Source organism: Podarcis muralis, chromosome 7 (genome assembly GCF_964188315.1).
Source record: "Podarcis muralis chromosome 7, rPodMur119.hap1.1, whole genome shotgun sequence".
Lineage (NCBI taxonomy): Eukaryota > Metazoa > Chordata > Lepidosauria > Squamata > Lacertidae > Podarcis > Podarcis muralis.
This window is the reverse complement of record NC_135661.1, coordinates 46,424,761-46,451,922: the sequence shown is the minus strand read 5'-3', so window position 1 is coordinate 46,451,922 and position 27,162 is coordinate 46,424,761. Positions and strand designations below refer to the sequence as shown.

At 41.1% G+C, this 27,162-nt stretch overlaps 1 long non-coding RNA gene across 1 annotated transcript in view; it reads left to right on the top strand.

Annotated features, from left to right (window-relative positions):
- Positions 1-26,267, top strand: part of LOC144328424 (uncharacterized) — a 470,376-nt gene extending 444,109 nt beyond the window's left edge. The window contains exons 2-3 of the long non-coding RNA XR_013393651.1: positions 17,370-17,450; positions 26,169-26,267. This is a non-coding gene — a long non-coding RNA (uncharacterized LOC144328424). The remainder of the gene's footprint in view (positions 1-17,369; positions 17,451-26,168) is intronic.
- The last annotated feature ends 895 nt before the right edge of the window (positions 26,268-27,162 follow it).

Genomic DNA, 27,162 nt, shown 5'->3' with positions numbered 1-27,162 from the left:
AGTGGGAGCAACCTTATTCATACAAATTATGGCATTTACCTCTTGGGAATGGGATGGGAAGACATGCATTTCAACTACAATGAATGTCGTTTGTGTGTGTGTGTGTGTGTGTGTGTGTGTGTGTGTGTGTCCCTTTAAACAAGCACTTTGTAATCTATTACTATTACTACTTAGTGTTACTGCTGCTGATTATTTTCCTATCTTGCTGGGAACACATACTGGAAGATGCTGTATTTTTAGTGAATTCAGGATGTGTCATTTATATTTAAAATATCTATAAGCAGCTGGGAATCAAGCAGGGGAAATGATCGCATTTTGCTCAGCTGAAGATAAATGTTTGCCACTTTAGAACTTCAGGAGGGATGACATTTTGTCAGACTCCCATGCCAGATTGTTATGACGCCGGCTCCGATCTAACTGCAGCTACATAATGCTCCTAAGTGATGAATGTAAGAAGAGGGTTAGAAATAGCAAAAAAAGAAGAAAGGAAGCAAACTTATTCGGAGAGAGAGAGAGAAATGTACGGTGCAATTCTATCTAAATTTATCTATTCTACTTTACAGCAAAAGAAAAAGGGAGGAAGCATATACGTACGGTGGGAAAACACTACCAACTCTGTGTCCTGTATGAGTTTCTCATAGGCGTCTGTGACCACTGACAGAAACCAGATACTGGGCTAAATAGTCCTTGGATCTGATTCTTATTTTCTTTTTGTTAGCTAAGTCCTTTAAGTAATGCAGAGTCCAGAGAGAAAAATCCTGATAACACTTTACTGATCAAAATGGAACTAAAACAGTATAATTTAAGGAGAAAGGAACAGAGATTTTGTTTTTCTGTATTCAGGCCTTGTGCATAGCAGGGAGATGTCTAAACACACATACAGAGGGGAAAAACTCCCTCAGAACTACAGAGCCAATCAGAGCACATGCTACCTCAGTGAAGATCGTGCCACTTTGCCTGGTTGCTAAGCAGCACTGCCATTTGTCCCCCTCTTGGGAAGTTGTCTCAAAATCTTAACAATATTAACTCAGGTCACAGCATGATCTCTGCTGTTTTACTTCCAGGCACACCAAAGCTAAACTAATATTGCCTTGTTATGAGTGTCCTGGAGTCATCTGACTGGCGACTGTTAGAATACAGATGCTAGATTAGGTGGACCCCTGATCTGATCCAACAAGACATTTCTTTTAAAATTATAGACTTGCAGAATTGGAAGGGATCCCCCACAAATCATCTAGTTCAACCCCCTGTCAATGAAAACAATCCACTGTGACAGAACACTTGATAGTTGACCATCCAGCCCCTGCTTAAGTATTTGCAACAAAGGAGAATCCACCACTTTCTGAGGCAGTCTGCTCCACTACCAAACAGCTTTTATCATCCAAAAGTCCCCCTCTCTTGCCGCGGGTGCACACACACACAAACACACAATGTTCAGTCTAAATTATCTAACTTGTAATTTGAACACATTGGGTTTCGGTTCTACCTTCTGAAGCACATGCTATTTATCACCCGGTTCATAGGCTGAGGCTTTGTTACTGGCGACTTCCATTGTGATTGAAAATCCTGCAAAGGCTGCAGGCTTTGCAATCTTCTCTTCCATCTATTGCATATACGCTCCCAACATAAAATGAAAACTTTTTTATTCATATTTATTGTCTTTGCAAATATTGCTAGCAAAGGACTTGCTCCCTCCTGAAAACTGTCAATACCCCTTTTTTGCCATTGTGTATTCTGCTGTGCAAAGGCGATATAGATATATACAGCTATAGTTATGCAGTGTCAGACATGAAGCATCAATTCTAAATAAACATGAGGTCACAGAGCTCAAGACTCAGAAAGCCATTATAGAAAATTGCAGCCTTTGACTGATTCCAAAATCCCAAAGCTCACATAAAAGCTCCAGCCTTATAATTAAAAGTGGGTCAGCTTAAAAAGGGACCATTCTTATCAGCTACCTGCCAACTCTACCTCAGTGGGTGGTGGACTCCCAGATGCAGCCCACAAGCTTTTCCCACTGCTGGCTGGGAATTCACAAACTGGAAGAAGGGGGGAAAGAGCTTTCTGCTGCCACCAGTGATGGCAGAACTAGATATAATTGGCTTAAGTCAGGGGTCAGCAACCTTTTTCAGCCATGGGTCGGTCCACCGTCCCTCAGACCATGTGGTGGGCCGGACTATTTTTTGGGTGGGGGGGTGGGGAATGAACGAATTCCTATGCCCCACAAATAACCCAGAGATGCATTTTAAATAAAAGGACACATTCTCCTCATGTAAAAACACGCTGATTCCTGGACCATCTGTGGGCTGGATTGAGAAGGCAATTGGGCCGCATCCGGCCCCCGGGCCTTAGGCTGCCTACCCCTGGCTTAAGTTATAGCCTACTGGAGCTATAGGGAACCATAGCTCAGAGGTAGAAGATTCACTTTGCACACAGAAGGTTCTGGGTTCAATCCTTGGCATCTCCAGGTTTGAAACCTATGCATCATGCATTCTGTTATTCATTTTTTTAATTACAATTTTGGGGTAACTATTGTCTATCTGCCACTTTCCACAACTTTCAGGTCCTTCATCTATCACTCTCCTTCACCCCAATACTTCTTGGGTCCATATACGCTGACTTTTGGGTGGCATTTTATCCACTTTAACTTGCTTTTATGGGGAGAGATTACCCTGGTCTCATTCACTGGCCAGGGAGAAGTGGCAGCTGCAGAGAGCTTGCTTTCGCCACCCTGCCAGAAGTAACACACTGTGGCCATGGCTCAGTGATAGAGGATGCAGAAGGTCCCGGCTTCAACCCCCAGAATCTTCAGGTAGCGCTGAGAATGTGACCTGTTTGAAATCCTGAACAATAACTACCAATCATCATGGACAATGCTGAACCAGGTAAACCTAGTGTCTAACTCAGTATAAGGCAGTGTCTTATGCTTAAACTACCCAAAGTCCTGAGGCTGCAGAGCTGAAAGGAAACACTCTGGCCCCATCCATTGGCCAGAGGATTAAAGACTGCCGACTTGTGTAGTTTTGATGTGTTTTTGATATTGCAATGTTCCTGCAAGCCACCAAGAGAATCATTTGATTGAAAGCCAGGGGTACTAAATAAATAAATTTTGCTTCATATTTATGTTCTTCATGCAAAAAAGGGGGGTGAGCAGGACCTAGGCATGCATCACCCAAACAGCTTAAATAACTTACCCACTGGTTTTAAGGTTGCTGCAGGATCGCCAGCTTGACAAGTGGCTCATACAAACAGTGTCACCCACATGCTAGAAGCTGTGCAAGAGCCTCATTCTGTGTGCTAGTCACCACTGCCAGTCTGTTAAAATGTCACATTCACAGCCACAAGTTAAATCCATTCCTCATCATGATTATGTACGGTTCATTGCTATATAATGAGCTGATCAAACTGTTTGTCTCGCTTCATATTCCTCGCTGTCTAATGCTTTCAATAATTATTTATATTCCAATAGGCAATCAGGAATTCTAGAGTTTCTCAATACCCCTTCTGCTTTTATTTGGGGATGTGGAGATAAAGAGCTGCTGTTGATTCTGTTTCCACAACTTATCTGATGGCTTGAGTGCATGCAGGTGGATTATTATTATTATTATTATTATTATTATTAATCTGCATTCTTCAAAATAGGTTTAACTTTTGCTTGGATTGTGTTTGTTTGTTTTGGTGAGTTACTAGAGTCTGTACCTCCACTCACTCTGGTCATCATTCTCTTTGCCAGTCCGCCAACATTAAACCCTTAGACCTTCCCCCTCCCACCCCATGCAACTCCTAAGCTCCCTTTTCCCTTTTCCAGCCCCATTTCTGAAGTAACTTATCTCCTCTTTCTGCAGCCCTGCTTTGCACTCCCATGTCTGTTTTTTGTCGTCCTCCTCTTGTGCTACCCTGCTGCACACAAACCACCCCATGGCAACCTCCTGCATTTTCTTTCTTCCAAACTTTGCAACTACTAAGCACCCTTCAAACCCATTCCCGTTCCTCCTACTCCCCCTTTTTTGCAACCCCTTTGGACCCCCATTTTTACCTTCATTCCTCTTTTTCCTCCACCCTATTACTTCTATTTCAACTCTCCTTGCACACAGATCACCCCAATTTCACACACCATCATCACCTTCCCCTAGCTCTTCCTACTCCTTTTTTCAGCTCCTGTCTGCCTACATACCACTTCCATTGCCACGCCTGCTCCTCTCTCCTCCTCCTTTGCACACTGTCCTGAACCCCTGGCCTACCTGGCAGCAAGTCAGTATGCCAAGTCCAAAGTTCAATTTCTGTGGGTTGATCCATGCAAGCAAAGTCCAAAGGTCCGGAAACAAGGTTCAGGGTCAATCCAAGTAGCCAAGTCCAAAGTCCAGCAGTCAGGATACACTCTAGAGTCAATCCTGAAGCACAGTTCTGTGGAGGTCCAGGAGCCTCCAAGTCAAGGTCCATCAGCATTGATATTTAAGCAGACACAGCACCTCAGTTCTGCTACCCTTTTATACATGGTGATTGCAGCATCCAGGCTTGATGAGGCATGTGACCCTCACCTGATCCAAGCCTACCCCAGCTGAGAAAACACACACCTCCCCCCCCCCAGCTAGTGAGCTCCACCTGGCCAGCTAGGGAGCTGGGTTGTGGTCCTTGCCTGTCTCAGCCTCTTGGAGCGCCCCACCCACTGCTCCCTATGCCTCAAGGTGCTATATTTGTGGAGAAAGGGGCTCCTCTGGCTCTGGTGATGGACCCTGTGGCTCTGGTTCCTGTGCACTGTCCCTCATCCCCTCATCATTCTCTGTCGCCCCATTAGTATTTCCTATACCAACCTCTCCTTTTCCCATCCCCAGCTTGTCCCAGTGTTTCCCAGTCCTGGCTACACCCCTTTCTGGGGTCCTCTTCCTCCTTCATCTGGACACACACCATACTGATTTATGTTACTGTATTTTTGAGGTGAATAGAATCTTAAGAGCAAGACAATCATGCTTGTTTAATTACAGAATGTTCAGTTCAGTTGATGGATGTTGGACATGTATGTATTTGAATGCTACTAAATATTGCTTGTAAATGAGTATAATGCATCTGGGAGAAGTTTAAAACAACCCTTTCCTCCCCACCTTTCAGTGTATCTCTCTTCTCACTGTACTCAAACAATGGCAGAAGGTTGAGTAAAGTGGGGGTGGAGGGTAACTGAGAAAAGAAAATGTGATTTTAAACAACAGTATGGATTTGAGTAAAGCAGTCATCTCTAGTACCTGGGACACTGGGTGATGCGCAGGGCAGGGTTTCCACACAACAAAGTCAATATCAAAGGCTGTTGCCTAGCAGATCACATCAAACACTATATAGCTTTATTTAGAGGTTGCTCCCCATGCTGTAAGCCTTCCAAAGAGAGCTTACCTCTCACATAAATGTAGCCCCCCCCCCTGCATACCATTATGGGAGATCATGAATGTAATTCATTTGCTATTATGTAGGAAGATGGCAAGTGTCATTTACCGTACATTGAAAATAATGCTGTAGCGTGTGCCTCTATGCAGAGCAAATCTGAATGTCTCCCCCATATGTATCTTCAAAATACATTATCTTTTAAAGAATTACCTTTGATTCTATATTTCCTCCCAAAGTACTTTCATTTTCATACTACTGAAACACTGCTGACATTTAGAGAGACCTTTACAGAAATGATATACATAGATATCTTTACTGATATGCATAGGATAAGAAGTAGTGTGGAGTAGTTCCCCCACCCTCACCATCGTGACAACAGCATTTAAAGTAGGCCTAGCGCTCCTGTTAGGCAGAAGCTCCCTGGCTGTATCCTTCTGGTGGAAGACAGAAGCTCTGTTTTCCCCTTTGTCTTGTGTTGAGCCTGGAGAAATGGAACAAAATCCAATCACATAGAACAAGGCAATTAAGAATGAAGAGTCAAGGGTGGATTAAGGGAGGTCAATTTTCAATAGCGGTAACATTGCCTCCTCTTAGATCAGCCATACAAGTTCATATATACCAGGCCCTTTCCCCACGTAGCTGCAGCACTGTAGGAACTGCCTTTCTATGATACCATTTTAGTTGGCATACATGTTTGAATGATCCAGCCAATTGCAGACCATTTTGCCATGCAATTGGCATCGTCCCTTCCAACTAAGTGCCAACCACTTGAGGGAAAACTCAGCCTGCCTCTTTGGTTGCATCAGACATATACAACCCACTGTCATCTGGCTTTGCCTCACTAGAAAGCACTCACAGCACTGCTGTGAAGTGATGCTTTCTTAATTCAGAAAACCTTTCTAAATCCAAAGATTGGTCCAAGACACTTTGCGGCCAGAAGCGACGGGCAATATGGTGCCTTCTTCTTTCCACATACAGAAGCCAATTGGACTGGCAGTTCAATCTTCCTTTAATACTAGCAACAGCACAGCGTCTTCCACAGCACCTGGGGGCAGCAGAGTGTCTTTTGCAGATGCCCACCCTCTTGAAGTGTGGGCGAGGTTTTACCCTCAGTTCTTGTTCTCAAAGTCTACTTTTTTAAAAGTAAAAATTAATTGTGAGATTATTTTCATTTGCCTTAATCACTGTAGTGGATAATTGTTGGGAAAACGTGTAATTAATTGATGCAACAGTTTGACATTAAGACACAATTGACAAAAAGCTTTGTAGACATTTTCATCTGAAGACATGGAATGAAGTAATTAATCCCTCATTAGTTCTGAATGCTTTCAAATGCTTTGGAATATGTCTGCATTTAGTGCTTAATCTTTAAGATAATATATCTTCTACTGGTGTAAACTACAGAAGGTAATAATAATAATAATATTAATTTCTGAGTTTTGATTTTTTAAAATTAATTATTTGACATCCTCCAAATGTTGCTGGACTCCAACTCACATCAGTCCCAGTCAGAATGGTCAATGATTAGAGATGTTGAGAGTTGGAGTCCAGTGACAACTGAAAGGCACCATATTGGTCAACCCTGTACCTTCGTTGGAACCTTCATTCCAACCTTCATTGGAAGATTTGAAACAGAGGCTGGATGGCTATCTGTCATGGATTCTTTAGCTGAGATTCCTGTATTGCAGGGAGTTGGACTAGATGACCCCCTTCCAGCTCCATGATTCTCTGAAACCAGCATGAACAGTAGAAAATGTTAATGTTTTCCTTCACACCTTTTCTGATCCCATTAATTATCAGCCCCCTCCCCGCCAACACAACTGATTCAATTTGCATTTTTTAATTAAAAAACACACACAATAACTTGCGTCTTAAATGTAAAGGTCTATTAACATAATGTATTGATTGCCCCTGATTATACTGAATGTGCAGATCAGTTCTTATTCCCTAAGCACCTTAATCCCATCACCATAAGATTTTCTGAGCTACACTGAAGATGCCCATTTGTTCAACTAAGAATCAGGATTTGATATGATGTTTCAATATATTTCTCCTAGAAATGTCCCAGTGTAGGGAAAAAAGTGCTTTGCTTCAGACCCCTGAAGGTATCAGATGGTTTGAAGGAGCTCATTTGATGTTGAATGACAAGCACTTTCATAGGCAAGGACAGTTGAAGAAAATGGAGATGCGAAAAAAAAGGAGAGATTTTTCAAGAATTTACAAAGAATAGCCTTTTACGAGTGAGAGCAATAGGGTCAAGGGGAATTGGGAAATAAATGACACTTTGCAGGATCTGCTCCCCATTGTATGCAATGTTGGGGGGAAAAACTTTGGAGAGGGCTTTGACTTACTCTCTTACACAGGATAAACTTTGGTCTCATGGAAATACTTTAACGTCAGGCATCCATAGTCTTGCACATCTTAACTATCTGAGTTCCCTGGTGCCCCGTGAAGTCCCTTTTAATGTGAGCAAGGGCAGATTCAGCTTTGCAACCTTTCTCTTGAATGCTCACATTTTAACCACTCCTTTGTTCTTAAAATGCTTTCATTCTCAGCCTCAAATCATCCAATTGTATTCTACTGAAAATGATACTGTACTTAGGTTTTGCACTATGCATATAGGTTGCATGTGCATTCTTTATTTCTCTACAACTTTGGGGTTTACCTGCTAAATGTTTTACCAATTTATCTGGCCTACTTATTGGGATCTTTTCTGATCTGATATCTCTGAACTTTGCTAAAGTGTGCTGCATTTGGAAATTCTGGAAATATTCGTAGGTGAGTAATGGAAATAATGTCTGATATCAAACCATGAAAATGTCTTTAGATGTAAAGGCACATATCAAACATAATTTGGCAGGGGATATATGTCTCCCTGGCTTACTTATTTACTTGGCCACACTGTGAAGTTAGTATTACTGCCAAACAAAAGTAATAATGGACTTCTATTAAATGTCTGTAATAGAGACGTGTGGAACATCACTCAGAGATTTCTCTAGTCTTGCTGAAACATTTTTTTTACATCCTAGATGATCCGTGGGTGGGTGGATTGCTCCAACTCTCATTCTATAAGTCTTTTTTTTCCCCTTCTCTTTAGCACACCTACATGTAAATGCATGGACATGGGCATTAAGGCTCTATGAAATTCCAACTCTGCCATTTCACATACTACGGCTGCAGAAGCATATTTTGAGCAGATGATATAACCAGTTCTAGGACAATTATGTTTTGCAAATATGTTTTTACCCCAAAGAACAAATTCTTCAGGCTTTTAAATCAATGGAAGATTGTGTATTTATTATAATTTCCTTTTTATGACCCAAGCCTGGTATTGCTGAATAAGTTTATGAAACTATGTTTGCAAAAGTTCTTTTACATTAAATGACTGTGGCTGCAGGCCAAATCCTTGATGTACTGTGCTTGTGTGTGTGTGGATGGCACAAAAATATCTCTATTCTCAACCTAAACAAAGCTCTGTGAGTGTGATGGCCTGGAATTCGGACTCGGAGGCTGAACCTGAGGAATCCCAGCCTTCACAGGAGTCCCCGCCTCCAGAACCAGCTGAACCAGGGCTGGGGCTTGAGCCTGAAGGGTCCTCACCTTTGCTGGATCCTCAGGTGCAGGCACCAGCTGAGTCTGCTCTGGCTCCTGAGATGATGGAGGACCCATTGTCTGCAGGTGCTCCACTCTCAGCCCTGTCAGGGGAAGCTGAGGTTGCCTCTGGGTCCGGTAACCCTCCAGCCTCTCCTGAGCTGCAGAGGCTCAGAGCAGAGAGGCGGAGGGAACTAAGTTCCCGCAGGAGGAGTGCTCACCTCCAGGCCAGGAGAGGCGAGTCACCTGTGGACCGGGGCCGCCCTATGCCTCGGGGCAGATAAAAGCCAGCCAGCCCCAGTCCCAGGTTGCGGGAGCAACATTGTTGGTAGCCTATTCCTGCCTGCGCCCTGTCCTGCTCTTCTGCCAGAGTTCCTGACCTCACCTGACTCCCTGCCTTGGACCCAGCTTCAGTTTGATGGACAGCCTCCACACCGCACCCTCGACCTCTGACTAGACCCGGACCTTGCCGCACGGTTAACCCTCAGGACCAGCACAGTGAGCTTCCACCTACAAAAAGATGCTGGGATTCTCTCCTCTGCTACAAAGTCCCCCAAAGTAGGGTGGAGAGGGAGTAAGCCAGCCTAGGGTCCACTGGTTGCCAACCCAGCCCCACTGCCATCACTGGGTGGCATTGGACCCAAACCCTGTGCCAACTCCAGGTTGGTATAGGACAGAGCAGGGATTTGCTGGCTTTCACGCCACAGCCAGTGGTGTGAATGAAATTTAATACAACATGGCAAAAAGCCACAGTGCCATAATGAAACAAGTAATGCAGTGTAAAAGGAACATTAGAAACAGAGACAGAAGTGCTATCATTATAGCCAGGAAAACTAATGCAGTAATTCCCATATCTGAAAGCACCCAATACTTTGTTTTTGTATGAGTTGAGGCTTATGAATCAGACAATGTTTTTGTTTTGAAACTTGCTGAAATCAAATAAAAATACTCCCAGTATTATTATTTTTAATCAATGGAAAATAAACAATTGCAGAATGGGTCAGCCTTCCTCAGCCTGCTTCCCAGATGTTTTGAACTAAAACTCATCAGGGCCAATGTTCAAGGCTAAAGAAAACTGCAGTCTAAAACATCTGGAGGGTGCCAGCTTGGGGAAAGCAGTTAGGTAAGAAAGATTAAGGCAGGTATGCTTCTGCAACTTCTTATGGCATCTTCTAGCAGAAGCAAGCCAAAGCAGGAGTGTGAGGAGCCCTGGAACAAGCAAGTCACTGATATGAGAGATTATATTGAGGACTTCAACAGGCTTGCACACCATACAGCTAGGAATGTAAATGCCACTTGTGTTAGATCATAATCACTGCCTGCCATCAATAATGGGTAAACATTCACACAGTGTAATAAAATTGAACGCTAACCAGAATAGCCATCAATTAAGGGAGTAACTTCCCTATATAATGGCAAATTAATTTTAACAAAATATCATACTGCACATTTGATGTTCAGGCTTGGTTTGAAAGGGTCATAAATAAGGTGGCCTTGTGAGCTACTTTCCAGAGAGCAGTCCTCTGTTGAAAGGCTTCCTGGTGTACATCTGGTTGAAAGATAAATAACTCTTAGAATGGGGATAAAAGTCCTTGGAGCGGCTTCATCAAGAGTGAGCACATAAGCAGCCTCTGCTTGCTGCTGAAAAAAGAAAGGGGCAAACAAGAGTGGCCATGTACCCAACTTGACAAGAACCATCCTCTGTTTGAAGGACTCACAGACTACAGTCTGAAGGAGACCTGTTTGAAAGACAGCCTGATCCAAATCCAGTTTGAAGAACCCTAGGAAGCGAAAGCAGGGACCTTTAAGCTGCCCACTAACTGTTAGCACCCGGAGGACAGACTGCAAAGGTGCAAATGTTGCCCGTGGTCACAGTGTACCCCCCTATGGTGAAATGTATTGTATTTCTATTTCAGGTACAGTAACAATGCAAATGTAATGTAAATAATGAAATGTAATAATATAATAATGAAAATAATGAAAATAATGAAAATAATGAAAAGCCAATATGGCTTTTCAGTATGAATTTTTCCTAACAAACACATATTTGCATGCAATACTGACAAAAATACATATCTTTACAAGCAATTTCTCTTAATATAATATATATATTTGTATCCTATTTTCATATATGTGCATTAATATCTACACTTTTGCAATAGTATGTTTATTTTTGTAAACATAATAGACTTTGTGTCTATTATCATGTGCAAATCTGTGTCCTCTTTTTGACCTCATTTTTGGTGATGCATTTCCTCTGTTTTGGTGAGGGGTAAGTGACCAACTCAAACATCAAGCCCAGCAGGACAAATGGCACGTAATTTTGATGGTGCAAGTTCCATCAAAATAAAGCTCATGAGATGACTTTCAAGTGGCATGTTTCTACCACTCTAAAGGAAAGCAAATGGAAGGGAACCTATTACTGTATTACACCACATTTTTAGTGAAACGGCAAAGTTTTGATATGCCATTGTGAGAACTCAACTTGCTCACAGAGTTCAGGTTGTGTGTACGAAGCTACCATGCATGATGCCAGATCACTGGGCTACTTATCCCAGTACTATATATTCTACACAGAAACAGTTGCAAAAATTCATTTTCCCCTGCTGCAAATATTCATAGACATTCATCAAGATTTTTGGCAATGTCAATTTCATTTCCTTCAGCTTCTGACTTAAAATGAGTCTTCAATTATCCACAATTCTGCATCAATCTGAGAATTTTAAAAATAAAAATCCTCACAAAAATTCTACAGCTTTTCAGTGTGAATTTTTCCTAACAAACACATATTTGCATGCAATACTGACAAAAATACATATCTTTACAAGCAATTTCTCTTAATATAATATATTTTTTGTATCCTATTTTCACATATATGCATTACTAGCTACACTTTTGCAATAGTATGTTTATTTTTTAAAAAACATTGGTTGGAGAACTGCATCACAATATTCGGGTCACTATGAATATTTAAGGATGGTTGTGCTTCAGGGGTGAAGAAGGTACAGAGAAAGATTGATTGCATGAGCTGTCTTCTGTTCACACAGTCATTGGATACCATCTGGTTATATTCCAGCTACTTTTTCTAATATCCATATAAAACAAATAAATAAAAACTTCCTCTTCACATACACCTTCAAAACATACTAGATGTCATGAATTGGCTGGTTCTGAGACATAGGAAGCATTGGGCAGGGTGCTCCAGGAGGCTGAGGCAGGCAAGGCCCATAGCATGTTTTCTGACCCTGGACTTTGGATTTTGGACAATGAACTTTGGATTTTACTTGTGTGGATTGAACCCTGGTCTTTGAACTTTGGACTTGACATACTGACTTGCTGCCAGGTAAGCCAGGGGTTCAGGACACTAGAATATATTCTCTCTGATGTCCTGAGACAACTTTATTATATATCCTCTTTTCTGTTTGAAACTCAAACTTAAACTGAAAAGTAGTTATAAATCTAGACTGTTGTTATTGCTGTTGTTATGTTCAATAGCTAAGTTTTGAAGTTTTTACAATTTTTCTTTAGGACGAATTCTCCCTCAAAAAGGAATGCAGATATTACACACACACACACACACACACACACACACACACACACACCAAGGAAGATTAATCCTGTTCATCTTATTCCTGAGCTCACTGTAGGCTAGGATATTGTTGCCTACACTTACATCACTGTATCTGTGTGTATCCCTTGGCATTCTCTAGAGCAGTGTTTCCCAACCTTGTGCCTCCAGATGTTTTTGGCCTACAACTCCCATCATCCCTGACTAGCAAGACCAGTGGCAAGGGATGATGGGAATTGTAGGCCAAAAACAGCTGGAGGCACAAGGTTGGGAAACACTGCTCTAGAGTCTAACTTCTCCAGGATCTATATTGAAATCTGGATAATCTGTTGCTGATACAACTGGTGATTTTGGAGGTCTTAACTAAGCTTTATATCTAGCCATATTTTTAATAAGTTAGAGAAAAGAAGTTATTTTGGCTGTTGAACAATGATTTGTCCACAATATTGTTGTTGCTACATGATTACATTTATTCTCAGTACATGCGGGGGGAGGTTTGTGGGGAGTGACTGAGCTGGGAAAGTATGCTTGTGGATTCACTATATTAACAAGCAAATATTCCCTGTATGTGGTCCGCACAAGTAGCTCTTTCCTATGAGCTAAAAATGATAGGCAAATAAGCATCTGATTCTAATGTGTCAGAGTGCCTCAACCTGGAGCCAGTAAAAGGCTTTCCCACCCCACCCCACCTTGTATCCTAGACTGTAGCCACACTGGATCCAATGAGACACCAAGAATGGTGGCCAATCCTAGACCAGTGTTTCCCAACCTTGTGCCTCCAGCTGTTTTTGGACTACAATTCCCATCATCCCTTGCCACTGGTCTTGCTAGTCAGGGATGATGGGAGTTGTAGTTCAAAAACAGCTGGAGGCACAAGGTTGGGAAACACTGTCCTAGACACATATATATGAGTAAGTAGAACTTTATAGTCTATATGGATTTCCCTGCATTAGCAAGACTCATATCTGCAGTTATTTGTAATTATATATCGTGTACTTATGTTATACCAATATTTCTGTAGAATACACATCTGAAGAATACTACATTGTGTGAATTATTGGTAGCAATATAAATTATGGACATGTGGTTTGTCTCATTCCTCAGTGGTCCACCTCTTCCACAGCTGGTTGCATTAGTTAAGAGTAAGTACAAAATGCCACTGTTCACTCTTAAGGACACTTAACATCCTTTTTAACTCAGCATATGGTGCATAAGAAAAGAGTACAGAGCACAGCAGAATATCAAATTAAGATGACACAGAGGCCAAAAAGCCTGATGTGCAAACATATGGAATCAACAACTAAGCCTTGATGTCTGAAGATGGACTTTTTGCATTTCAGACTAACAATTACCAGAGCTGAATTTAATATTTTCAATGGCGGCGAAGTCAGGAGTTCCTTCCATTGTCCCCTCCCCTCTTCATTTTTGCCAATGTGATTTTATTATGACTTCCCCAGATTTGAATTGTGATGTTAGATTTAGAAGGAAAATTTCTAAATCTGGAGTACCAGCTGGATGGGGAAACCTATGACTCTCTATATACCGTTGGACTCCAGCTCCCATCAGGCCTAGTAGTGGCATGGCCAATTGTCAGGAATCATGGAAGTTGTAATGAGTGCAGCAACATCTGGGAGGGATGCATAGGTTCCCCACTCCTGGTGTAACCAATTGGATTTGGTAACGTACTGTACATCACAACAACATCACCTTTAAAGCTGATCAATGATAATTAAGAAGCAGGAGTGTTTAGCAGCCAGTAAGGAGACCCGCTTTGTGTTTACATCCTGGTTTAATTAAACCACTCTGGTCTCTTACATTCAAAACATAATTCAATGTCAGTTTATGAAATTCAAATTGTGGTTTAAGATCCTGGTTAGTGAATTGTCATTAAACTACAGTTCCCCATTTTTGAAAATGCACCCTAACTTGAAGTTTAGGACACATCCACACCATACTGCTCTATCAAATGACTTTCTCCAAAGCATCATGGGGAGTGTAGTTTAAGGCTTCTTGAGAGTTGTTAGGAGACCCATATTCCCTTGACAGAGCTACAATTTCCAGAGTTCCTTGGGAAGAGCGATTGACTGATAAACCAGTTTTGGAATGCTTGGGAACAGAGGAGGAAAGGGAATGGGAAATCAGGGAATTGAGTATGCAAACCAGGTTGATTTTTCCAATGTCCATTATAACTGGAGTGGGGAACCTCTGATATCGGGGCCAAATATGGCTCTCCGGTTCACTGTGTCTGGCTCTCAGGAGTCTCCCCAGCGATGACATAGCCTTCATCAATCCTGCCCTGCTTGCTGCTGCTGGAAAATGTGACCCTGAATTCTTGCTTTACTTTGCCTTTCACACATCACTGGTATGCAGCCTGCAGAAGATTCCCCATGAATAAATGTGGCCCTCAGGCTAAGTAGGCTTCTACTGCTGCTCTATGTACAACCCCGGAATTCTGAATAGCTTCAAGTATTTCATGTTTGGTGATTTGACATTGCGATAAAAAGCCAGTCCCCCCAAAAAATATTACTTGTGGAATCTAATTCAACTTTCAAACAAAACTTGAGCTGCTCTAGCAGGCAAGAAAACCTGCAAAATTATTTGTTATACCTGCCAAACATGATATACATTCACAACTGAGGTATTGCACATAAATCACTGAAAAATTACATCTCACTTTGCTATACAGTTGTATTTGCATTTTCTTTACAAAAACATTAGATGTTTTGTTTATGTTGGTTCCCAGCAGGGAAGCTTATGTTTAAAATGTGCATGTCAAATGAGTTTGCAAATGATTCAAGAAGCTAAAGGAAATTACAGTCACACCATGTATTTGTGTTTTGCCCCCAAATTGTACAGTTAAGAACCTCTGGGGTGCTTGAGCATTGATTGTGGCTGACCATTACATGACCCAGCATGAGGATATAGCTCACCAAGCATAATCACTCTACCAATTCTTCTAAAACAGCATTTCTGATGCTTAAGATTTTCAACACAAAGCATTTTTTGGAAATTTTCAAACTGTGTCCCGAAGCAGCCACAAGTGAGGTGCCACAGGGTTCTGTCCTGGGCCTGTTATTGTTCATTGTCTCTGTAAATGACTTGGACAAAGGAACTGAGGGGATGCTCATCAAATTTGCAGATGACACGTCACCTTATACCTAAAGACTCCAAGAAGATGGCTGGGATGTCAGTTCCAGTTGTGAGATCAGGCAACCCTATCTTGATGACACCAGAGAAGCTTCAAGACCAGAGTGCACTAGCATATCGGATTCCAGTTCCAATTCAATAGTGTTTCCTGCATTTAAGGGGTTTGGACTAGATGACCCTTGGGGTCCCTTCCAACTCTACAATTCTATGATTCAGAAAGCATCTCCCCATAATCCCAGAACCACACCTGGGTGGTAGAGCTTGTTCCAAATTTAGAAGACTTATTGGCAAAAAAATACCAAAAGAAAAAAAAACCAGCATAGAGGGCAATATCCACACTTACACCTCTGCAGGCTTTTAGGTGACTTCAGAAAGTGGACAGCATCAGTGAGTTGCACATCACTTTAAATTCCTTGCAATGCTCTAAAGTAGCATCATTCCAAAGCATTGCAGGGAATTCTAAAAGGCAGCTACTGGCCACATTAAGTAATATTCAACCACAGTGAAGTGGGCAGGCAGGTAAAGCCAATAGCAGCAGGCACCAGCACCAAAGGACTTTCCAAATGGATTCTGGTGTTACTAGGTGGCAAACATCTCTCCCTTGAGCAGGGGTGGGGAACTTGTGGTCTTCCAGATATTGATGGACTAGAGTTCCCATTGGCCCTGACCATGCTGTCTAAGCTTGATGGGTCCAGCAATATCTGGAGGGCAACAGGTTCAACATCCCCACTTTTGAGTATAATAGGTTAGGATTTTACATAACCGATGCTGGTTAGTGTGATTAGTATAAATCACATGAGATGTCTGAGAAGGGTGTGGGAACGGAAGACTGTCTTATCTCTTCCGTCTGAGAGTGTTATTGGACTGTACTTTCGCTTTTGCTGTATGCTTTCTGTTTTCTGCCAGAGTTTGGAGAACACAGACGTGATTATGGATTCTCCGTATATATTGTGACTAAAACGTAGTTTAGATCTACAGATGTCTCTATCTTCTTGCTGTGTGATGCCAGAAGACTTGTGTGCACTTTTCATATGAGAAGTGTCGCAGAGGGGCACCCTGGAGTGAAGGGACATGCCATTCCAGAGACGTGCCTACTGGGAGACGCTCAGAGGTTCCGGGGTCTGCCATCCCCCCAGGAGCATTGACCCTCAACATAATAATGGTGTTTCTGGTTCCAATTGCTGTGGATCATAATATTTGTATTTAGGAACAGAATATCTCTCTCTCTCTCTCTCTCTCTCTCTCACACACACACACACACACACACACACACACTTAAAAAAGCAACTGCCAACAACACACAAATGTGCAACAGCTAAATCATGTCAGTTTCAACATCAGGTACAAGTGAGAAAACACTGTTTTTCTTTCGCTTTTAAAAAACTGATTATTTTTCAAAGTAACGAAAACCTGATGTGATTTTTTTTTTTTTTAATGCTTTCCGCCTTTATACACCTGACTACACTGGCTGCCGCTTTCTCAAAGAAACATCTGTTCGTCGACATCTAGAATTGTAGTCTACAAGCATAAATACTGATTATGTCAAGGAAAGTAGAGGAGCAAACTAGTAAGATTCCTCTTAGAGAGTGTCTTTTGGACAATGATACACAATTTCAAATGACATTTTTGCATCCTGCTATCAAAATGAAAATGCCAGTAAAATACACCTCCTTTTTGTTTTCTATTTCAGTTATCCACAGTTTCTACACAACTGAAATGGCTGCAGCTTTGGAGGCAGTGTTAAGATGTACAAGAGAGGAAAGTTTAATGGGTAGGTTTTTCTCATTGCATGGGGGAGAAAACTTTTGCATTTACCATCACTAGGAGATTTCCCTGACATTTCAGCAAAATTTCACCCTAAATTGACAAGCTTTCCTTCTGAGATTTTCTTCTTTTATTCTCCAGGATGGTTCATTTGTTTGCTAGGCATCCTGGCAAAGAAGGGTGAAGCTCATTCCTGATCTGGTTACATGCTTCTTCAGATTTCACAATGCAGTTTCAGTACACATAAATATGTATTTTATGATAAAATGCATACTTTACAGAAAAAGTATGAAAAGCTTTGAAAAATACTTATTGTAGGGAATATGCATAAAAATGTTCTTGGAAAACGAAAGAAAAGACAAAAGTTCTAGTCAATGAATCGATTTGGAAATTGAATTAAGGAGAGACAAGTCCCACAAACTTTGGCCTGCCACCTTCCTCTTGTTTACAGCTGAAGAGCAAATTTCTGAAGTGGGGTCCTCCTGTGCATATAGAGGCTCTGCATTGCAGAAATTTGCAACTCGTGGAGAGCTGTAAACAAGGCTTATAAATAGAACATTGAAATGGGGAAGAATCCTTGGCAGTGTGCACCCATTCACACTTGCAGAATTTGCATCATGTGTAGCCAGTGAATAACCAAATAGGGCTAAAACATGGGAGGGGAGTTGGTTGAAGGCGAAACATTCTGAGCAGAAGCTGCAATGATTTAATTGAGGTACCTGATAAGAAAATAGCTATCCATTCCTCCCCACACACCCCAAAAGCTGAGCATCTATTCTAACAGCAATGGCTTGCATTCCCCACCCCCACAACATCTGTAGAGCATTACCCTTCTCAACATTCTCTGAGGAAATGGATTCCTGATTTTAAAAGTCAGTAGTGTATCTAGGACATACAATAGTCCTACCCAACCTGATGCCCACCTGATTTTGTTGTTTCACAACTCCCATCATCCTTTGCCAATTGCCATGTTATCTGGGGCTGATGGATGTTATAGAGACTATCTTGGCTATAAGTCCTGGAAGACCTGCTCCCTGCCTTGCAGGTCTTTGCCACATGGCCTGGGAGAGTTGGGTCCTGGCTGACCCCAACTACAAAAGCTGAGACTATTGAACAGAGACTTGGGCTGGGGCAGAGGCATAGCATGGGGTAGTGGGGGTGGCAGCCATGACCCTGGGTGCAATTTTGTGAGGGGGCGCAAACAGGCACCCCCACAGCAGGCTCCCGCAATGGAGCCTGGCTCCACCCTGGGTCAGGCCTGACCCGGGGGAGGAAAAGCAGAAGAGTGGATGGCAACACTGCTGCCCACCTTCCTTGGACACATCTCACCCGGCGGCGGAGAGTAGGCAGCAACTTCCTCACCCCTCTCCTCTCCTGGACTGTGTGGCACACAGGAGGGTGTCCTCCATGTCCTGCCCCCTTGGGGGAATGCCCTGCATACCTGCCCTGGGCAGTATGGGCATACGCTTTGCTCCTGGGCTGGGGTATTGTTTGGGGAGGTTTCGTTGGGGGGTGTTGTTGTTGCTGCTACTGTTATTCACATTTTTTGTATCTTTGTTTTAGATTTTATGATTTAAGTAAAAATTGGTTGTGTACTTTTTTTTAATTTTGCCTTTGTTATGTTTATAAGTATGTAATTCTTTTCATGTTGTAAGCCACCTTGTGCATGGTTTTGATTAAGAAAAGGTGTCACACAAATAAAAGGATGGATGGATAGATGTAGCCTAACAACATCTGAAGAATACCAGATTGCAGAAGGATGCTATAGACAAGAACCTCTATTAATGGAGAGTCCACAACATTTTAGGAAATTGAGTCAACTAATTAGCACATTAAATGTATTTATCTGGCCATATCTGGCTTATCTTTTTGACATTAACTGATGGGCTTTTCAATGGTCTACTCCTGTGTTAGCATCGGGCTGCCTTTGCTTTTGAGTTTGAAAGAGCAGTAAGAACAATTTGGTTGTTATCCAGCATGGGTTTTATGGATTTGTCCACTCCTGTTGAGCTAAAAAAGCACCTGTGTTCAAGCCATCACTGCTGGAGGTGCAGCATAGGTAGTTGATGGCACTTTCCTCCTATGCCAGCAGAATCTTCGATGATGCTAAGTGTGTGAACCCTGAGCAAAAGTGCCCTGAACTGGCCAGAGCTCACAGTATCCAATTTTATTCTCAAGATGAAAAGGGCTGGAATGGAATGCTCAGAAGAGCTGGAGCACACTCTTGACAATTGACAGCTGACAGAGATGTATCGATCAGGCACAAGGTACAAGGCTTCGGGATCCTGTAATTAAAAGGGCAGAGAGTCTTAGCTGTGCTCATCAGAGAAGACAGAAGCCCCTGTTTTAATAAGACATTTCCAAACTGCTGTATAGCGAGCTGGTTTTGCTTTCCCCAGAACTCAGCCCTGAAATGTTCTTTCCTTGCGCACTCAGGTTCTGTTCACAAATGGTTTAGGTTTTTAAGCACATCTGTGCAGAGAAAGCAGAGATGAAGAAATTGTCTATAGTCTTTTGAAAATGTTCCTTGCTGTTTTGAGGTTACTGATCTTCATTTGGTATCTTGCCTGCAGAATTTGTCCTAATTAATTGAGTATTGCAATTCTGATATTTACACTATTGCAAACATGGACTGCAGCTGTTTTCTCTTTATCTCTCATTTGCATTGGAACTAAATGAGTTAATCCATGTTAGACTCCTTGTTCAATAATATAACCCCATCACTGGCCTTTTCAAGGTAAACATCCCGCCAGCTGTCACCAGCTCCAGCATCTTTGTCTGACTTTCTGGTTCTTTTCATTTCTACTACTGTCAAATTAGCGGCATTTCAGTATGGTTTGTTTGAAGTGCATTCACACTCACATGCACACATGCAAGCAAGCAAGCAAGCAAGCACAAAGCTGAGACCGGCTGATCATTTATTTTATTAAAAAGCCATGCTTATCTTATCTTAGAAGCTGTCATGGTAGACACATTTCTTTCTAGCATTTCAGAATCAGAAGACCCCCAGGGCGTTTCAAAGAGGTGTGATGACTGATGGGGCAAGGGAAATTTGATCATGTCCTCCGTGAACCGGACACCCACGTCTTTGTATCAGAGAATTCCCCCAAGAGCGTCAATGAAAATGGAATAGAAGTCAAAATACATTTTTCCAGCTCTTGTCACCAAGAGTTGGATTCTTAAAAAAATAATAAAAAAAATCAGTCATTATATATGGAGAAGACATAACACAGTGGCAGAGCACATGATCTGCCTGCAGAAGGTACCACAAACATAGGGCATGAAAAGCTGTCATTGGTCTATGTAGCTGCCAATCCTGAGCAAATAGTCTGAACTGCTATATGACATCTTCCATTGCTTATATATAGCATGAAATCACGTTATCGAATTACACTGAGATGCTACCAAGCTGTTTTCAAATTACGGACGGGCATTTTTAGAATAATAAATATGAGTTTACAAATTTTATCAGATATTAGGGAATATGGGAATGAAACTAAATTTTTGGAAATTTCTTCAGTGAGAGTTCTTAAAAAGAGGTTTCTGGGTGTGAGGAATTCAGATCTGTTTTGTTTTTTTTTGTGATTGGACAGTATTTAGCTTGGTGAGTTTACATTTGATGAAGAATCACATAAACTGCTTTCAGAAAACCTGACCTTGCCTGACCTTGCCTCTGAATCAAATTTTGGACCTGAACTGATTTCCTGTACTTGACCCTGGCTGGTTTGGACTGCATTGCACCTTCAACCTTGCTCTCTGTGGGAAGTGTTTTGATAAAGGGCTTATGCCTTATGGAACTGGGAACCTAGCTCATGAGGGAACACAGGGGGTGTGATGGAAGGGTTAAATTTATCCACTCAGTCATGAATTTCACTGGGTGTCCTTGGGATGGTCACCATTTCTCAGCCTAACCTCTTTAATAGGGTTGCTGTAAGCATAAAATGGGGAAAGGGAAGAATTATGTACACCATCCTGAATTCCTTGGAGGAAAAGTGTGAAATAAATATATTCATTCTTGATGTTCTTTCCTTGAAGGAGCATTGAAAGACAACCTACTATAGACCAAGGATTCATTCTGGTATTCATTCATGTAAGGATCTCTAGATATTTGGCAGATCTTCACACTGGGCAAGATTTCAAGTCCTATCTTGCCAAAATAGCTTTTGGAGTGGTTGTAAGTCAAAAGGGGAACTCACATCGATTTGAGAAAGTCTGTATGTTTTTCTACAATAAATTTCTTAAATCTTTATATATGTGGAGAGCATATAATAAATGGAAACTGTGAGACTATGTGCCTACAAATGATCTCACCTCCCTGCCACAGATGTTTACAGAAGCGCAAACTGAAAAATAATGAACTAAGACACAATTATCTTTGAAGCTGAATTTATAGCATCCACCTTGTACATTCAGGGGAATTGTCTCCCAAAGCTCATTTTGGCAGGATCCCTAAATAAGTTTTCAAATTGATTTTAATTCTATCCTATCATGAGATGATTCATTACTGTACACATCCATTCACTGAAGTACAGCCCATTCAAATATTTGTAGGCTTCATGCAAATACTTTAGGGAAATCGGGTACTTGATTTCATTTTATTCATGCACAAGCATAGAGGCAAAGCTAATTATATTTTCAAATTTGCATGTCTTTTGACCTAATCTGTTCACTTTAACTGAATTCCACGAGAACTAACTATGCCAGAAAATGGCCATTTTAAACAGTATTTTTATTGCTCACATGTAGCTTGACATGTGTCCGCCAGCCCCATTTAAACAGTTCCATTTAACACATTTGCTTGCAGAACAGCCCAGCAGGGAATTAGTTGGAGAGCTATTATAAGGAATGCAGAGCCTTACAACACACACACAAAAAGGAAATACCACCTTAACTATTATGGCTCTGTCTCCAAAAGCATCGTGGTAATTGTAATTTGGTAAAGTGTTGAGAATTCTGTTAGCAATCTCTATCTACTCCCACCCCACAGGCTTTGTGTGCTTCCTATTAGAGGACACTTTAGAAGGAGCATTGCTGCTGAGGATCAGTAGGAAAATGTGTAACATTTAGAGCAGTGGTTCCAAATTAGCTGAGTACTGCGGACACCCTGTTTTTCAAAAGCCGAGCCATGGACCTCCTATGTTTGAAAAGCTTGATATCTTTGTGGTAGTTTTTGTTATGTGAATGGTGTCATGGACCTCCTGGGTGGGTTATGCAGAACCCTTGGGGTCTGCAAACCACCAATTGGGTATCATTGATTTAGAGGTTTTTAGTTTAGAGAAAAGACAAGTAAAGGTGGGGTGAGGAAAATAATTGCACATAAATAATAATTGCACATAAAGTGCATATATTGGTCAAATAACTTACAAAAATATTAGGAGGGAAATGCTTTGCATATGAGGTAAAATTGGACACAAGCGTGTATTTTAGGAGAAATCTGCCAATGAATTTTCATGAGGATTCTTTTTTCTTAATGCAAACAGATGTAGAAATACAAAAAAAAAGAAGAATTTAAGATTGGGGGGAAATGAGAAACAGAGAGAAACAAATGACAGATTCACTCATCCCTAGTGAAGGCCACCAACACGGACAGATTTAAAAGAGGCTGAGACAAATTCATGGAAGTAAAGCCAAGAGGGTTTGTTCCACTGCTTCCACTGTTGGGAGACCGCATGCCTCAGAATACCAGCCATTGGGAATAGCACTGTTGCACTCAGTTCCTAACTGCAGACTTTTCAGACACGTGGTTGGCCACTGTGAAAACAAGATGCTGGACTAGTTTGGCCACTGGGCAGACCCAGTAGCACTCTTCTTAGGTCCCTCTGCATGTGAGGGTTTCTTGCAGTGCACACAGAGTAGCATACTAGAGCTGCATGCATTTGGCAAGCTAGGGTTGTGCCAATAAAAAATAAAAAATCTTTCCCAACCAGTCACTGAGTGGGCAATATCATACACTTGGCTTGGGAGATCTTTAGGTTGTTGTTTTGTTTCTGTTTTTTTACTAGAACCCTAAGATCCACTAACAAAAAGAGAGAGATCAAGTACTAAGGAATGTTGAGCCCATGAATGTTCTTTGTGCACTATAACTCATAGTCCTTCCCCACAAAAATCCACTCCTGGTTGCTTCCATTTCCAGCATACTTCATTTCAGCAATACAGTTTTAAAGGAGGGCGCATTTGTTGCTGTTGTTAAACAAATTAGGAATCAGAATTTCTTGCCCATCTCCTTCAAATACTCCAGAGATCTATAATAGATCCTGATCTGCCTTCAGCCTGTCCCTGGTATAGCTGAATAGTAACCACCCTACAACCAGTCGCTGTAAAAGTATTAACAGCACCCACACCATTTCCAATTGCTTCTCATCCTTTCATGTCTGAAAAACAAACATATACTGGATAGGGAAACGGAAATGCCTCTCTGGCTTATTTCCGCCCCTAGCTCTCTCCCATGAGTAGCAATGGGAGTTTATAACACAGGTATCAAGTTGATTGAAAAAAGACAATTGTTGATATCCAGTACTTGCTAATAGGGAAAGATATACATTAATATGGTTTTTGCACATTGGTATAAACAATAAAAAAAATCCATACATGGGTGTCCTTCCAGCAAACAACAAACAATTGCCAAGTTTCTTGCAGCACACCTACCTGAAAGAACTAATGTGTCATGAGGCACCCTAAATGGAGATTGTTCTAGAAGGCTTTTTCAATTTTCAAATGGTTTTAAAAAGCACATCAGTGTACAATAAAACTCAGCTGGAAATGGATTTAGAAAGTTGCTACCACTGTGATAGTGCCTGGTACAATGTTGACTTTTTAATTGGCAACTGTATATAGTAATACTCAAAAATTATGATAATCATGGTGATTAAAGTATTAGTTGATTTTTGCCAAGCAAGACTAGTTATTTAAATAGAAGATTACATCCCTGTATGAAGGGGGGGTGCAAGAGGTTTGTATCTTTTGTGGGGGAAATGTGACTATTCATCATGAATGGATAACCTGTGGCCTTTCAGATGAAGTTGAACTACAGTTCCCACCATTCCTGACCATTGGTCAAGATGACTGGAGATGATACGATATGGAATCCAAGAACACTCAGAACACTGCAGGTTCCCTATCTAAGATGTAAACAATAGTAGGAATTTGATGGGAAAATGTTTATCCAATACACACCTTTAGCCAAGGAATGGATCCCGCAAGGCACCCACTTCAGAAAACATAGCCCCAGGGTTGCAAAAAGTTTTAATGTACTCAGAAATAAACCATACTAACTTCAGTAGGACATACTTCCAAGTCAACTTTCACAGGACTTGAGCTTTGGTGTTGTGGCACACACTACAGGTAAATTTCCCAAGCTTTTAGAAGTTCAAGATTTAGCATTTACCCAGATTTGTTTCTTTTGGAGGAAAGGTCAATGGAGACTGGGGACAGACAAATCAGTCAATTTTGGTTTCTCCCCATTGATCATTCCCCCCCCCCCCAATCTTAAATTAATTTTTCCTCATTTCTTTTCATGAAAATGTGTTAACATTTTAGTGGAAATTTCTCCAAAGAAATACATTTCTGTGCAGTTTTGATAAAAACACATATTTTTGCTAGCTATCTGGCATGCTTTAAAGCATTTTGTATGTTGTTTCTCCTAATGTATGCATTTTTATTTACACATTTTTCTAATATATGCATTCTATACATATTGTCTGGTTAGAAAACTGGATTGAGAAATTCAGAGAAGCTTGAATGATAGCTGTGTTTTGGTAGGCATACTGAAATAGGTTGGTTTTCATTAAAATGCAAATGTAGTAAAATTTCTTTCACATCCCTACAATGCTTAAGATGTTCTCATGACTTTGAGCTTATTTACAAATATACAATTTGAACATTGGTTTAGCACTCCTAAAAGCAGTTATCTCATGTAAAATCCCTAAGGAGATGCACTCGGAGATAATTGGAGTCTTCCAGAGCTCAAAGCTCACTCTCTCTGCTTCTTTCTCAAACAGCAGCTTCAATGGGGGCTATGTTCAACTAACTGAGTCTGGCTCAAGCCCAGTGACTTTGCTGTAACATGGGGTTGCTAAGGGAATGCTCTCTAGATGTTTTTAGATTACAGCTTTCATCAGCTCCAACCATCATAACCAGTGATCAAAGGTGATGGTGGTTGTATTCCAACAACTTCTGGAAGGCATCATGTTGGCTTCCCTTGCTTCAACTCATTATAGAAAAGATCAAGAAATGCCAATGGACCCAAACCACAAAGGCTTCAGTTTCCAACTCCTCTTTTTAAGAGGGATAGACTAGGAGCCTAAAGAGGCACAAAGAAACCAACCAACAACTAAGCAAATAAAAGGAGAAACTATCAATCTGTTTATACAGCTTTGCAATTTCTAAGCTTGTTCCACTGGGATGTGTGTACAGTGCACTGTAAGCACATACAGATGAGAGTCACCTGGTCACTTTGTATACAGCCACATATCTTGTGATCGACCAATCTGGAAGTCACACACTGTAACCATTAAGAATGAGGATAACCACCACCCTCATAGAATCAATAAGCATCTGGAGTTCAAAGCGTTATTACATTTTCAATTTCTGTCCTAGTGAAAGAATGTGATCTCTCACCCTCTGGGTTTCCAAAAGCCATTACAATAAATCAAAATCCAAGGCATGCCAATGTAACATGAAAGGACCAAGGATGATTCCTCCCCCCCCCCCTTTTTTTTTTTTACAGGAGGCAAACTCAGACTCTTCCATTTCCTGTTAAAAGTTGTTTCTGTTGCCACTCAAAAAGAAAATCTGCAGGTGGATGGAAAACGTACTTAGTTTGAACACAATGCACATCTGCGTTCCCAGAAGTGAAACTTGACAAATAAGCAAACCAAGACTTCATGTTTATTTCAAAAATGTTAATGGCATTTTAAATATGCTTCTACAAATGTGTGTGTATGATGACAGATGCAAGCAGGCTTGATCCTTAGATGACTTCAATTGGAATATCATGGGCATTCATGATCCTCTCTGTCTCGCCTTCCTTTCTTTTCTGCTTGGACACTTTCATAGGAGGAGGGAGTTCAAATTGTGTGTTTGAATTAGCATATTGTCACTTTCTTCCAGCTGAAATTTACTAAGAGAAAGGGTGGGCAAGGTTGTCATTTTTCCAGTCTTACATTTATTACTCTACATTTTCACACCAGTTTTCTATTTTTATTTTTTTAAAAAAAATCTTATGAAAATTCAGCAGCATACTGCAAATTTCTTCTGCTATACACATCACATTCAAATTTGCCTTACATTATTGCAGAGCTTTTGCTCCTTATGTAATTAATTTTGTTGTGCTCTTTTCACTAATATATGAGTGTTTATGCATTCTTCACCCAGTATATACATTTTTGTACAATTGCTTGGATGGTGATCTGCATTAGGGAGTTCAGAGAACTGTAAATTTCAAAGGGTCACTGCATTTTGGTTCATGAATTGTTTTGGAAAGCGTGAGTTAGCTAACTTGGCCTATCAATGTGAACTGAATCAAATTTCTTCCCTTTCTCTACTCATGAGTTATGAAAAGCAGCATTTTTCATTAAGCTCTGCCCTTATACATGGCTTTAGCATTCCTTTCAAGTATGTCAAATGTAAAACAAGGTTTCCTTGAAGGATCACTCAGATATAGCTAACACAAAATCAGTCAGACTTTTCAAAAGGTATCAGGGCCATTCATCTCTTCCATA